Raw genomic sequence first — 13,414 nt, forward strand, 5'->3', positions numbered from 1 at the left:
TCAAAAAATTAGAACTTGAACTACCATATGATCCAGCAAAGATGGAGTAGAAATGTTTTGTAGGAAATTCATTTTGCTTTTGGATTTGAAAAGGAGATGATGCTGCAGTTAGGAGAATGCTGCTGAAATAAAATGTTCTGCTTCCTGGAGAAAACTTCTCTATTACTCATAATTCCATACAAATTGTGTGAAAAAACTGAAAATTTGGAAATCACATAGTCATGTAATACTTTAAGGATATTTTTCCTGTTCGGGAAATGCAAGGCTTAGTAATTCTGTACCAGCCAAAATATGCGATCTTGTGCAGATATACAGTCATGTGAACTCTTCCTTCAGTACTAGATGTAAGTTCTCAGAAATCCAAATGCAACACCATTTCCTCATTGCTTAATGCAGACAGGCTTTGGTATCTGACATTTTTCTGGAATTAGTCTGGAAAAATAATCACTTACCTCTACAGTGTTAATTTCTATGAATTCATTTCAGTTCTCTTTTAATTTTTTGTTAGTTTTTTTTATATTTGATTATTCCTCATTTAAAATTTGGTCCTTTCATTTCGGAAACATTTCCATTCTCTTCTAATTCCTAATAGTGTGTCTATTCCTGATGATTCTTTCTCAGTGTACTTTGTTACCATCCATTTAATTGCCCTTAAATATTGGTGTTATTTATCCTTGACTTTTGTCTCTTTTCCTTGTATACAAGTAGCTCATAATTATGTGCATATTCTACCCAGGGAGATTTTGCAAAATACTTATTCTGAGGTACCTATCTTTGAAATATGTAATCAGTAGGATATTTTTCTGATAATGCTGGTTATTCTCCTGATATAAAATACTCTTCATTGCTGCTAACTCAAATACACACACACACACACACACACACACACACACACACACAGAATCAGTGTTTTATCTGAGTTCATATGCCTACCTAAATGCCCACTAGCCTTATGGTGAACTAGACACAGATTACCAAAATAATTCTTGTTGGCGGTTGTACCTCTCCCTAAGTGTGTTATGTGAGGTTGCTTTTTTGAACTCCTGGGTAAAAGCAGAGTCCAACTTAAACAGGTAGAGCTCAGGACATGCAGAGTATGCACATGTGGATCACCAAAGGAAAATATACAGAGCTTGCCTGCCTCTCCAGAATTACAGTTAGGAACCAGGGAAAGATACCAAGGAGAATGAACTCACCTATGAAATTTGAGATTATTCATAATAACATTTTCCTCTTTGACTCATTGCTTTAGCTGATTCTTGGATTCTGATGGATTATGTCATCTTGTGCAGGTATGGTACTTTTTCTGGGTAGCAGAGTCTGTCCTCTATTTGATGACTAGTCTTCCAGGCTTCTTCAGTCTTGCAGCTCTATATTTTCATATTGCTAACAAAACTGAAGAAAATGTGGAAAACCCATATCTGTCCACTAACTAACTGGCAGTGATACAAATAATTTATTCCCATGGTGCATTGGCTCAATCTAGTCACATAATTCTAACTTCAAAGGAGGCTGGCATACATCAGGAGAACTTGTGGAATATTTGGTGAGAATTACTGTCCCTACCACATATGAAATGGAAAAAAACGAAGGTTGTGACATCTGTAACTCGATACAAGGCTGCCATAGTTCCCATGATGTAAGACAAGACCTTCTAAAGCATCCTCTGACAGGGCTCTGGTTATTTGGCTATGGCTTCCCTCTGCTCCATTCCCTCACAAGTCCCTATAGAATCAGTTTGCTAGTTTCTGAGTTGGATGCTAAACAAATTTCTGAGGTATATTGACATTGGAAAAGTGCCACTGCTACATCAATGGCTATATATGCCTATATCCATTTCTAAAAGTTGGACACCCTGGCTACACATAAGTGTGTTCATAAACTGAGTGCCATGAGTGACAGCCACAAGAATGTTCTTTGCAGTCCTCCTACTACAAGGAGCATGAGTGGTGAAGGGTCTGAACTGCTACACAGTTTTGTTAAGGCCACACTGTCCATGATCCCAACCAATGGTGGAATCTTAATAGAGATATTAAGGCAGGCAATCCTGGAAGACTCGGTACTCCTCTGACAGCTGCCTCTGGCTTGAGGACTTCCCCACAGTCCTGATGAGCCTTCCTTACATTGAATGGATCCTCCTTAAACTGTGTGAATCCTAGGCTGCTACTATTCATTTTTCTGTCCCTATCTCCTTCCCTTGGGGTCAGACTTGCTTCACTGTCTGCCAACTTTCTCAGGCTTTTTATCATTCTCCCCATTTTTCACAGTGGTTTTCATCTAATAAAATCCACGCACATTTATGCCTGTCTTGGCATCTCCAGATTAAAACTGGAAGTGGAATACTGGAAGTGTTACAAGTAAATTGGTAGTAAGATGTGGACTTGGTTTGATATCTAATTCTTTAACAAGCAAGGATGACAGGATCCTGGTTGGAAAAAGGGCGCAGATTGTCCCTACCACCAGGTGGCAGTAAAACTCTAAAAATTTCATGGCGACAAGGAAAAATAGCCGGCTAGAGGAGAATGTGGTGGTGGAAATAAAGCAGACGTTTAAATCAGTGGAGTTAGCTGTTTAGTGCTAAATTTTGTTGATGCTTTGTAGAAGGATAAGAGATTGAAAGGTATTGACAATCAGTTACTTCCTATGCCTGCAAGCCATAGAGTCTCAGTGGGGCTTACAAGGAGGCCTTTATCAGCCGTTGTTGCATGAGGGATGCAGGTGAATGGCTGGCAGATGTGTTTGTCACACTTGCAAGTTCCAGAGACATCTGAATACTTAGCCAGAGGAGATCTGTTAGGCTAAGGTCATAGCATTATGGGAAAAACCTGAGATCTTGAAAACAGGGAAGAGGACTTCTTGATGTATGCCGTTCTCTTCCCACCTCCTCTGCTCATTGGTTGGAAGCCACTATGCTTGAAGGTGTTGTAGACATTTCTTCCCCACAAGACAATAGGTGCCTCCACCCCTATCCCATAGGAGTTTCCCATCTCTTCTTTTGAATCCTAGGCCAATAATTAGGATTAAGTCTGTCATAACACAGATGGTGATCTACTGGTCAGGGGGTAATGCTTAGCTGCCAGAATCCAAGAGGCCATAATTACCACTGTGATTAGTATGGGTAAGGAGCCGCCAAGGGGACTTGACTCACAGGTAGTTTTGCAGACAGTAAATAGAGGATTGTGGCTTTTTGGATGCAAAATAGACTGGCAGCCACTAGGGAGTTGATTACATCAATAATGAAGAGAAAGCAAGAATAGCAGGAGACCAAGGATTATCTCCCAATAAAAAAATCACAATCCCTGAGTCTCAGCTCCCAGACCTGAACCAGTTTTTATTTAGTTTTTTTTTTTAATGTTTTATTTTTTTATTCATGAGAGACACAGAGAGGCAGAGACATAGGCAGAGGGAGAAGCAGGCTCCCTACAGGGGATTAATTAATCCCAGGACCCTGGGATCACAACCTCAGCCAAAGGCAGAAGCTCAACCACTGAGCCACCCAATTGCCCAGATCTGAAACTCTTTGAATGAGAATATGGCTTGTTGGAAAGACCCTCTAACTCCATGGAGAGTATAAACTATCTTGACTCCTCCTGTCTTAAGGGAAGTTAAGCCAATTACTCAAGTGTCTGTACACTGGCAAAGGGGGATTGACAATATATTTTGAGGGTAATTAAATACAAAATCTGGGTTGATATTGATACCGAAAGGATCATCAGCACCCCTGTTGGATTTGGGGCCTAAGAGAACCAGATAATAAATTGGTTCTTGGCTAAAGTTTGGCTCATAGTTGCCTCCTGGATCTATAGATCCCTCCAATGGTCATTCCCTCAGTTCTCAAATACATAACTGAAATTGATATACTTGGCAGTTGAGATAATTCCACATTGGATCCCTCACCTGTTGAGTAAAAGCTATTATCCTAGTAGGAAAGACCAAAAGTAAACTTCTGACTGACGTCATCTCTTCTGGCCAGGATGGTAAATCAAAAACAACATATCTTGTATGGTGACAGTTAATAGCTACACTTGTGGTGAGCATAGCGTGACACGTAGAATTGTTAAATCACTGTGTTGTACACCCAAAACAGAATATTCCGTGTCAACTATACTCAAAAGCAGAAAAACAGACATATATTGGGGAAAGGAGGTAGGAGAAATTAGTACCATTGTTACTGCAGGGACAGTAGTCTCCATCATATTTTTGTTTAATTTGTCAGTCTGGTTCCTGCAAAAATGAGATGGAACTTGATAAATGATTAGACTGATGCTGCCATATCTAACAATACAATTCACCCTTGAACAGCTCAGAACATCTCTAACAGATGCTGAATCCCCCTCCACAGGTAAAAAATCCATGTGTAACTTTTTTGACTCCCCTCAAAATTAACTACAAATGGCTTAGTACTGACCAGAAGCCTTACTGATAACATGAACACTCAACTAAATACATATTTCATGTTAAATGTATTATATAGTATATTCTTACAATAAAGTAAGCTAGAGAAAAAATGTTAAGAAAATCATAAGGAAGAGAAGATACATTTATACTATTGTACATATATTTATTGAAAAAAATGCACATCAGTGGACCTAAGAAGTTTAAACTTGTGTTGTTCAATGCTGAACTCTATACCTAATTTCAATCAATGTGTTAGATGTGTCTATTGAAGTGATTAATAAAATCTTCAGCACATGGTGTGTGGCCACTGATTTGGGGAATATATTCTTTTCCATTCATATCAGTAATATTTTACATCCATGTTCATATTCCCTGTGCAGAAGGAATAAGCAAAAGAAAAACACAATACACTCCAGAGGAATCTCTTCTTTCCTCAGTGTGCCTCTGGGATCCTCTAATGGCAAAGTTTAGCATCATCCTCACTAGTAATGGATAAAATGTTTAGAGTTCAATCCATTATTGCAGAACAAGTATTGAACAGTGAATTCAAATCTGAGAGGCAATAAATAACCTGGACTTCTGGCCTTTTGGTTATGGGCCTGAAAAGTACTGAAGCATTAGAGACAAGGAGGTCTGTGGTAGAGGCATGTGGGTATTCCCACATATAAGAGTAGGTACAAAGTATTAGTATTTTTTGTATCACATATTAATTAAAACCAAATTTCCCCAGGAGTGTCATGATAGGCATATAAATGGCATAGCTATGGTAGCTATGTGTAGGCCTAATATCTATATTTCCACTTACTGAAGCAAATATAGTTACTACTGCCTCTGAATGTCAAACTTGTCAGAGGCAGAGACCCACATTAAGCTTCAAATTAGCTTTTTTTTTTTTTTTCTTTTTTTTTTTTTGAGGAAAGCAACTTGGTGGGAAGTTCACAACTTTTTCCATCCTGGAAGGGCCAGAGTTTTGTTCTATTAATTTTGTTCAATTATTGGCTAACCTTTCCTACCTGCAGAGCCTTAACTGGCACTATGGTATATGGGATTATTGATATAACCAGTAATATAATGGAATCCATAGCATAGACTCCCACATTCATAGCCCCATAGCAAGGTGCCCAATTCACACATGGGAATGAGATCCACTGATTGTTTCTCATAATGTGCCACTTAGCCTTACAGAACTCTTCAACAGCTTTCTAAAGTTAAAATTGAAGCACCAGATTGAAGGAGGTATTCTAAAATAATGGGATGATTTCTGTGGTGATTAATTTTATATGTCAACATGACTGGGCTATAAGATACCCAGATACGCAGTAAAACATTGTTTCTAAGTATCTGAATAGAATAAAAAGGTAGAGGAAGGGTGAATTCGCTCTCTCCTTGAGCTGAGATACCCATCTTTTCCTGCCTTTCAGCATCAGTGTTCCTGGTTCTTATGGACTCAGATAAATTAATTCATCAGCATCTGATTCTCAGGTTTTCAGACTCATCAAACATTGATTATACCACCAGCTTTCGTGGTTCTCCAGCTTGCAGATGGCTGATTATGGAACTTCTTTGCCCCCATAACCACATGGGACAATTCTAAAATAAATCTCACATGTATCTTTATATATGTATATAGATATTTCATTGGTTTGGTTTCTATGCAGAAACTTGACTAATACAATATTGTTAGGATGCAATATATTTATTAATTCACAATTCCTAATGCGTCACAAGTAGGAAGGACTATAGAATGGGAATATAGGGGTGGTAGTAGGAGTGGCCCCACCTACCTTTTCTCCCAGTCACCAATTAGGGAACTTTCTGGCCTCTGCCCACATTCTGTGATCTTTGGATAGAAGGTCATGGTTTCTAAAGGAGGCAGGCTCTTTCCAGAACAAACAGCAAGTTCCTAACTTTCTAACTAAAATACAAAAAGGGCATTTTGAACTTTTTGTATCCAGTGACAAAAAAGCAAAAAAATAAGAGTCACTGTACTGGCAGGGATAATAGACTCTGATTAGCCAGAGGAATTGGGAGTGTTTTTTCCCAAGGGAGACAGGGGGTGGGTAGTGGAATATGAGTGGAACCCATGTGATACACACCTGAGTGTGTCCCACTGTAACTGTGAATGGATATGCCTAACAATGCTAGAATAAGAAAATTTTGATTATTGAGGGTTCTGGCACTTCAGGATAAAGTTTTCATCACAGTCTCAGGAAGCCATGGAGACCTTCCAGGTGGTAGCTGAATTGGAGGGAGATTTAGAATAAACAGTAGGTACCAAGAGTTAGGACTTCAACATATTTTTTTTTATTGTGGTAAAAAATACACTACTTAAAATCTGACTTCTTAACAAATTCTTAGTAGACAGTATTATTAACTATAGAAGCACAATGCTATACATAGATCTCCAGAGCATTTTTATTTTGCATGACTGATATTCTATATCCACTGAACAGCAACTCCTCATTTTGCCCTGCTCCCAGTTCCTCCAGCCCATGTCTCCATCACCACCATTCTACTTGATGCTTCTGAGTTTGACTAGCGTAGATACCTGATAATACTAACTGGAATCATGTAGTTTTTGTCCTTCTGTGACTTGCTTATTTCAATTAGCATAATGTGGTCAAGGTTGATCCATGTTGTAGCATGTGACAGGATTTCTTTCTATTTTATGGCTAAATAATACTCCATTATATGTATATACCACATTTTTTAAGTTCATTAATCTGTTGATAGATATCTAGGTTGTCCATTGCTTTGTTCTTTGAATGTCGCAGCAATGAAAATGAAATGCAAATATCTATTTGAGATCCTGATTCCGATTATTTTGAATAATTACCTAGAAAGGGAATGGCTAGGCTATATGGTTATTCATTTTTAATTTGGGTATCCCTGGGTGGCTCAGTGGTTTAGTGCCTGTCTTCAGCCCAGGAGCTTGGAGGCCCAGGATCGAGTCCCACATCCGCTCCCCGCATGGAGTTTGCTTCTCTCTCTACCTGTGTCTCTGCCCCCTGCCCCCGTCTCTCTAATGAATAAGTAAATAAAATCTTAATTTTTTTTTAATTTGAGGAAATTCCACACTGTTTTCCATAGCAGCTGACCACTTTACATTCCCACCAACAGTGTAATGGGGTTCTAATTTCTCCACATTCTCATTACCACTAATTATTTTCCAGTTTTTTTTTTTTAATGGTCATCCAAACACGTGTGAAGTAACATTGTGGTTTTGATTTACATTTCCCTTATGATTGAACATCACTGTTTTTTAACAAATAGCAAAATATTAATAATAAATTAGTACACTTGAAGGCATTAATATTTATTAATAAATTAGTACACTTGAAGGCATTTTTCTCATATCGATCCCTCACCATGATCCACAAATCCCACCCACACAAAGGGAGTCCACACCACCTTTGCATTCGAGTCTGCCAACTGAGCATTAGAGAGAGAGCAGGTTTATAAATGGGAGCAGAGTTGCAAATATATCAGACAAGAGTCCTTACAGCTGCAGCCATTTTTAATTAAAGTGATTGAATGACGAAGGAGACCCACCAAGACCAAGGCCTTGAGGTGGATTGGACCTACAGACTACTTATATATAAAAAATAAGACTTCATTTAAAGCAAAGCTGGGCAAATTCCCTATGGAAAAAGGTGCCACTGGCACTTAGTTGGGACTTTCCAAAGTGCAGCAGTATGTTCCAGAACAGCTCAATTCCTAAAAGATGAAGTTCAAGTTCTTTGGTGGCCCAGTTGTCAAGCCACTTAAGTAGCAAGTTCTGATGGCTTGAGGATTTCATGTCTCCAGCCCAGAGCATATTAGCAGAAGAGTAGCACAAGGAATCAGGCATTCTACACGGTGCTCAAGTGAAAACCATACAATCAGCAACAGTGTGGTCAAGTTTCAGCCATGAATATGAACTATACAAGGCATATTAAAAAGAGAACTCAAAATCTAATTGCATTACAGTAACTCAATGGGGTATTACATTTCTTCAAATCTTAAGAAAATTTGTAAATTACAAACAATAATAAAAATAGTAATGATTAAAAAAAAAGGAGATGTGGGGATCCCTGGGTGGTGCAGCGGTTTGGCGCCTGCCTTTGGCCCAGGGCGCGATCCTGGAGACCCAGGATCGAATCCCACATCGGGCTCCCGGTGCATGGAGCCTGCTTCTCCCTCTGCCTGTGTCTCTGCCTCTCTCTCTCTCTCTCTCTCTCTGTGACTATCATTAAAAAAAAAAAAAAAAAGGAGATGTGGATGTCGAGACATGAAGACTGCTGATAGAATTAACAAGATGCCATTATACTTTGAAGAAGTTAAAAGCCTCACAATCCAGTGTGCAGGGAAAAGCTACACTGCATTTGTGGTATATTAAGTGAATTTAAAGTGCACAGAACAATTTTGAAAACACATAAGAAGTCAAAACAAAGAAAATACGGAACCTAAAAAGCTTTAGTGGTGGGCATTTTTCAACAGTTAACACCTTGAGAAGGCTCATAAACTATCTTCCTAGAAGGGTTAAAAAAAGAAAAAAGAACCCAAAACACTGGCCATATACTCTATTAAACACACACAAACACACACACACATGCACACACACTCACACGCACGCACACACATCCCCCAAAAAACCAGAAAAATAAAACCAAAACAAATGAAAAACCACCCTGCCACTAAATGGAGTAATTTCCAGAGTGCGGTATCCCTCGTTGTTCTACAGCAGGTCGGGAAGATGGCTATATACGGAGTCCAAGAGGGTCTGACTGGCTTCCTGGCTCTTGACTCCAATAATCTCAAATAGCCGGTCCAGCTTGTCCTCAGCCTGAGGAATCTCTTCAATCACCCGCAGCTCCTCAGGATTCAGAATGTGGAGCATGTCATCAAAAATAGGCTGCAAGTCACAGGGGTCCAGGCGTACCTGCCGCAACACTGTGTCCTTCTTTTCTTTGGTAATAAAGGAGCCCGTCCCGCTCAGCGCCTTCGAGCCGCTGGATGTGGAGTCACAGCGAAGCAGGGGCTCGGACTCATCCACGAAGCAGCCCTTGCTCTTACCCAGCGGGGAAGGCTCCACCGTCCGCAGAGCGGAATTCTCCAGTTTCGGGTTGGGGCTGGGGCTGGGGCTCGGGCTAAGGGGGCTGCGGCTCATCGGGAGAGCCAGTTTGTCAGTTTCCAGCTGGGCCGTAGCTTGCATCAGCCCCCGAATCTTCTCCACAGCATCATTGCGCCGGTGCTGGCGGCGGGCGCTGCTTAGTTGGGCGAGGCTGGCCTGGGGACCCCGGATGGTCCAGTGCTGCAGAGCTGCGTAGGCCCGCTCAGGGTCCGCCGGGTACCCATTGGAGAAAGCAGCCGCTTCTCTCTCACTGGCATTGCACGGAAACTGATAGATGTCCTTCCACTGGCTTCCAACTTGGGCTGCTACGAGTTTCCGGATGTCAATCCCGTGGCCATTGCAATAGTAGATCCACTTCTCCCGGTTCTGGGTCGGGGTCACGGATTTCTTCAGCTCTGCCTTTTCCACAATGGTGCTAGGGTCCTGCCGGGGCCCCTTTTTCAGAGTTCTTGAGCTTTTCCGGATACTGCATACCACTATCACCACAAGCACCAGCAGCAGAAAAAGCACAATCATCCCGGGCAAATGTTCATTGATGTCGAAATGCTTGTGCAAGTTCTGTCTGGGGTGAGTCCGCTTGAGGCCTTTGATGGGTGTGCTGGATTTCTCGCCCCCAGTTGCCTCCATGGACCGCAGCAGCTTCAGGATGTGTCTGTGGTGGGGGCCTTGCTGGTGGTTGACTACCTGGAGGTTTGGGAGGGTCTTGTTCATGCCTTCCTCACCCCTTGCCGAGCTTCTGTTGTCAGGGACTGTCCCTTCCTGGATGCCACTCGGTACCTTTGGTCTAACAGAGGCAGAAGAGTTGGATTCCGTTGAGTTCATGCCTTTGGGAACATAAGTGGAGGAAGGGACTTCATGGGATTCCATGTGCTCCGGGTGTGAAAAGATGGTTGTACCAGGGGTAGGTGAGGTCGTGCTGGAGAAGGGCGGAAGTGTGCCACAGACATTGTCTGTTTCCTTGGTCCCCGGCTTGATCACCACCAGGTTCTGACTCAGACAGTCTACGTATGCTTTGCATTTCATCACACTAGAAGGCACATCAGAGAAGGTACCCCCAGCACACTGCTTGCACCGCACGTCCTCGGTCTCTGTCCCTTTCTTCCGCACACCCCACCCCACAGGACACACCGTATGGGGGGCGCAGGTACCATTAAACTGGAACATGCCAGGTGGGCAAGCACATTCTAGGTCAGTCGAGGCAGCACAAGGTAATTTCTCAACCATTGGCCATGGGCATGGCTGACTACAGTCATGGCATTTCTCTATGCCATTCTCATGCCTGGTAAAGGTCCCCACAGGGCAACTGCTACAGACACGCAGGCTCCTGTTGGTACAGTGCTCAGACACATAGGTTCCTGCTGGACACTTGTCACAGGTTAGCACCTGGCCGGTGGCACGGTCAACATGGTGGTATTTGCCAATGAGATTTGAGGCCTTCTGTTCTAGCTGAGCTGTGCTGGTGCTAAGGAATCCAAGCGGGAGAAGAGCGCCCGCGACCGTCGTAGCGCCGGCCGCGCGGCCGCAGGAGGGGAGCGCGGTGCTGCTGCTCGCGGAGGTCCCCATGGCCCAGCCGGGGCTCGCAGGGGCGCCCGGGGCAGCTGGAGTCCACGGCTGCTTCTGCCCAGCGCTGCACCCACCGCCGCCGCCCGGGCCGGGCGCCCATCTACCTCCAGCACCCCATGTGCACTGCGGCGGCCGGGCGGCCGGGCGGGGGAGGGGGGCGGCGAGCGGGCTCGGGGGCGCTCAGCACCTGCCCAGCGGCGCGCCCGCAGGGGCGGGGAGAGGCAGCGGCCGCGGCAGCCGGCGCCTCCCGGTGCTCCCCTCCCACAGCGGCCGCGGAGAAGCAGGGAGGAGGGCTGCGCGCGGGGCGGCGGAGGGGCGGCTTCCCGTAGCGACGGCCCCTCCACCGCTGCCCGGACCGGCCGGGGTCGCACTGAGTCCACTGTTTTGCCATTGAATTATAGGAGGTTCTTATAAATTTTAGGTATTAATCATTTATCAGATACATGGTTCACAAATATTTTGTCTCACTTTGTAGGTTGCCTTTTCATTCTTTTTTCTGTGCTTGTTAGTTTAATGTAGTCTCACTTGTTTATTTTTGCTTTTGTTTGTAACTTTTCTTTGTGACCGTGTTTTTGGTGTCACAGCCATCACTGCTGTTACAAAGTTTTCCCCCATGTTAGAGGCTACAATTTGAGATTTTGCAATTCAGTATTTAATCCACTTTGTATTGATTATTGTGTGTGGTGTGAGAAAAGGACCCACTTTCATTGCTTTGCTTGTGCATACCCAGTTTCCCAAACACTATTTGTTGAAGCCACTACCTTTACAACAATGACTAGTCTTGACTCCTTTTCCAAAGATTAGTTGCCATATATGTGAGATGACTTCTGGGCTCTCTATTCTGCATTGTTGGTTTATGTGTCTGTCTTTATTCCAATAACATATTGTTCAGTTACTGTAGCTTTTTAATGTTTTCAAATCAGGAAGTATGAGGCCTACTGCTTTGTTCCTATTCCTCAAGATTATTTTGGCTCCTAAAGGTCAGTTTTGGTTCCATATGAACTTTAGGATTTTATTTTCTATTTTTGTAAAAAAAAAAAGTACCATTAGAATTTTGATAGGAATTGTATTGAATCTGTAGATCACTTTGGGTAGTATGAATATTTTAACAATATTAAATCTTCAAATCCATAAGCATGAAATGTCTTTCCATTTATTTTTACCTTAACTCCTTTCAGCAATGTTTTCTAGTTTAAGTGTATAAGCCTGTCACCTTATTGGTTAAACTTATTCCTAAGTATTTCATTCTTTTTGATGCTATTGTAAATGAGATTTTTTTCTTAATATCTTTTTTGATTGTTGATTGTATGTAAAAACACAACTGATTTTTGCATGTTGATTTTCTTTCCTCCAACTTTGCTGTATTTGCTTATTAGTTCTGACAGGTGTTTTTTTTTTTTTTTTTTTTTAACCTTTGGGGTTTTCTATATATAAGACCATATTATCTGTAAACAGAAACAATTCTACTACTTCCTTTCTGATTTTTTATGCTATTTCTTTTTCTTGCCTAATTTCTCTGGCTTGGAGTTCCAGTAGAAGGATGAATATAATTGCAAGAATGGGCATCCAGGAACAAGATAATGTGCCTGATCTCAGAGGAAAAACTTTCAGCTTTTCACTAAGTATGATGTTAGGTGTGGGTTCATCATATATGACTTTTATTATGTAGAGGTATGTTCTCTCTATACCCACTTTGTTGAGTTTTTATAAAAAATGGATGCTGAATTTTGTCAAATGATTTTTCTGCATCTATTGAAATGGTCATATGATTTTTATTATTCATTTTGTTAATGTGCTATAAAACACTGATTTGTAGATGTTGAACATCCTTATATCCCTTGAATAAATTCCACTTGATCATAGTGATCCTTTTATTTATTTTTATTTTTTAAAAGATTTTATTTATTTATTTGACAGAGAGAGTGCAAGCAGATGGAGTGGCAGGCAGAGGGAGAGGGAGAAACATGTTCCTCATTGAGCAGGGACTCTGATGTGGGGCTTGAGCCCAGGACCCCAGGATCATGACCTGAGCCCAAGGCAGATGATTAATATACTGAGCCACCTAGGCACACTGTGTATGATCCTTTTAGTGTATTGTTGAATTTGGTTTGATAATATTTTGTTGAGGATTTTTGCATCTATATCAGGGATATTGATCTATATTTTTATTTTCTTGTAGTGTTCTCATCTGATTTAGTTATCAGGATATTGTGGGCCTCATAAAAATGCATTTGGAAGTGTTTCCTCCTCTTCTATTTATTGGTAGAGTTGAGAAATAAAGGTTTTAATGGTTCTTTGAATGATTAGTATAATTTAACAGAAAAGCCATCTGGTCCTGGG

The 13,414-nt window shown here is 41.8% G+C and overlaps 1 pseudogene; it reads right to left on the minus strand.

Annotated features, from left to right (window-relative positions):
* Window positions 1-8,652: 8,652 nt before the first annotated feature.
* Window positions 8,653-11,074, minus strand: LOC144284573 (tumor necrosis factor receptor superfamily member 21 pseudogene; annotated as a pseudogene).
* Between the last annotated feature and the right edge of the window lie 2,340 nt (window positions 11,075-13,414).

The sequence above is a fragment of the Canis aureus genome, chromosome 15 (assembly GCF_053574225.1).
Source record: "Canis aureus isolate CA01 chromosome 15, VMU_Caureus_v.1.0, whole genome shotgun sequence".
NCBI lineage: Eukaryota > Metazoa > Chordata > Mammalia > Carnivora > Canidae > Canis > Canis aureus.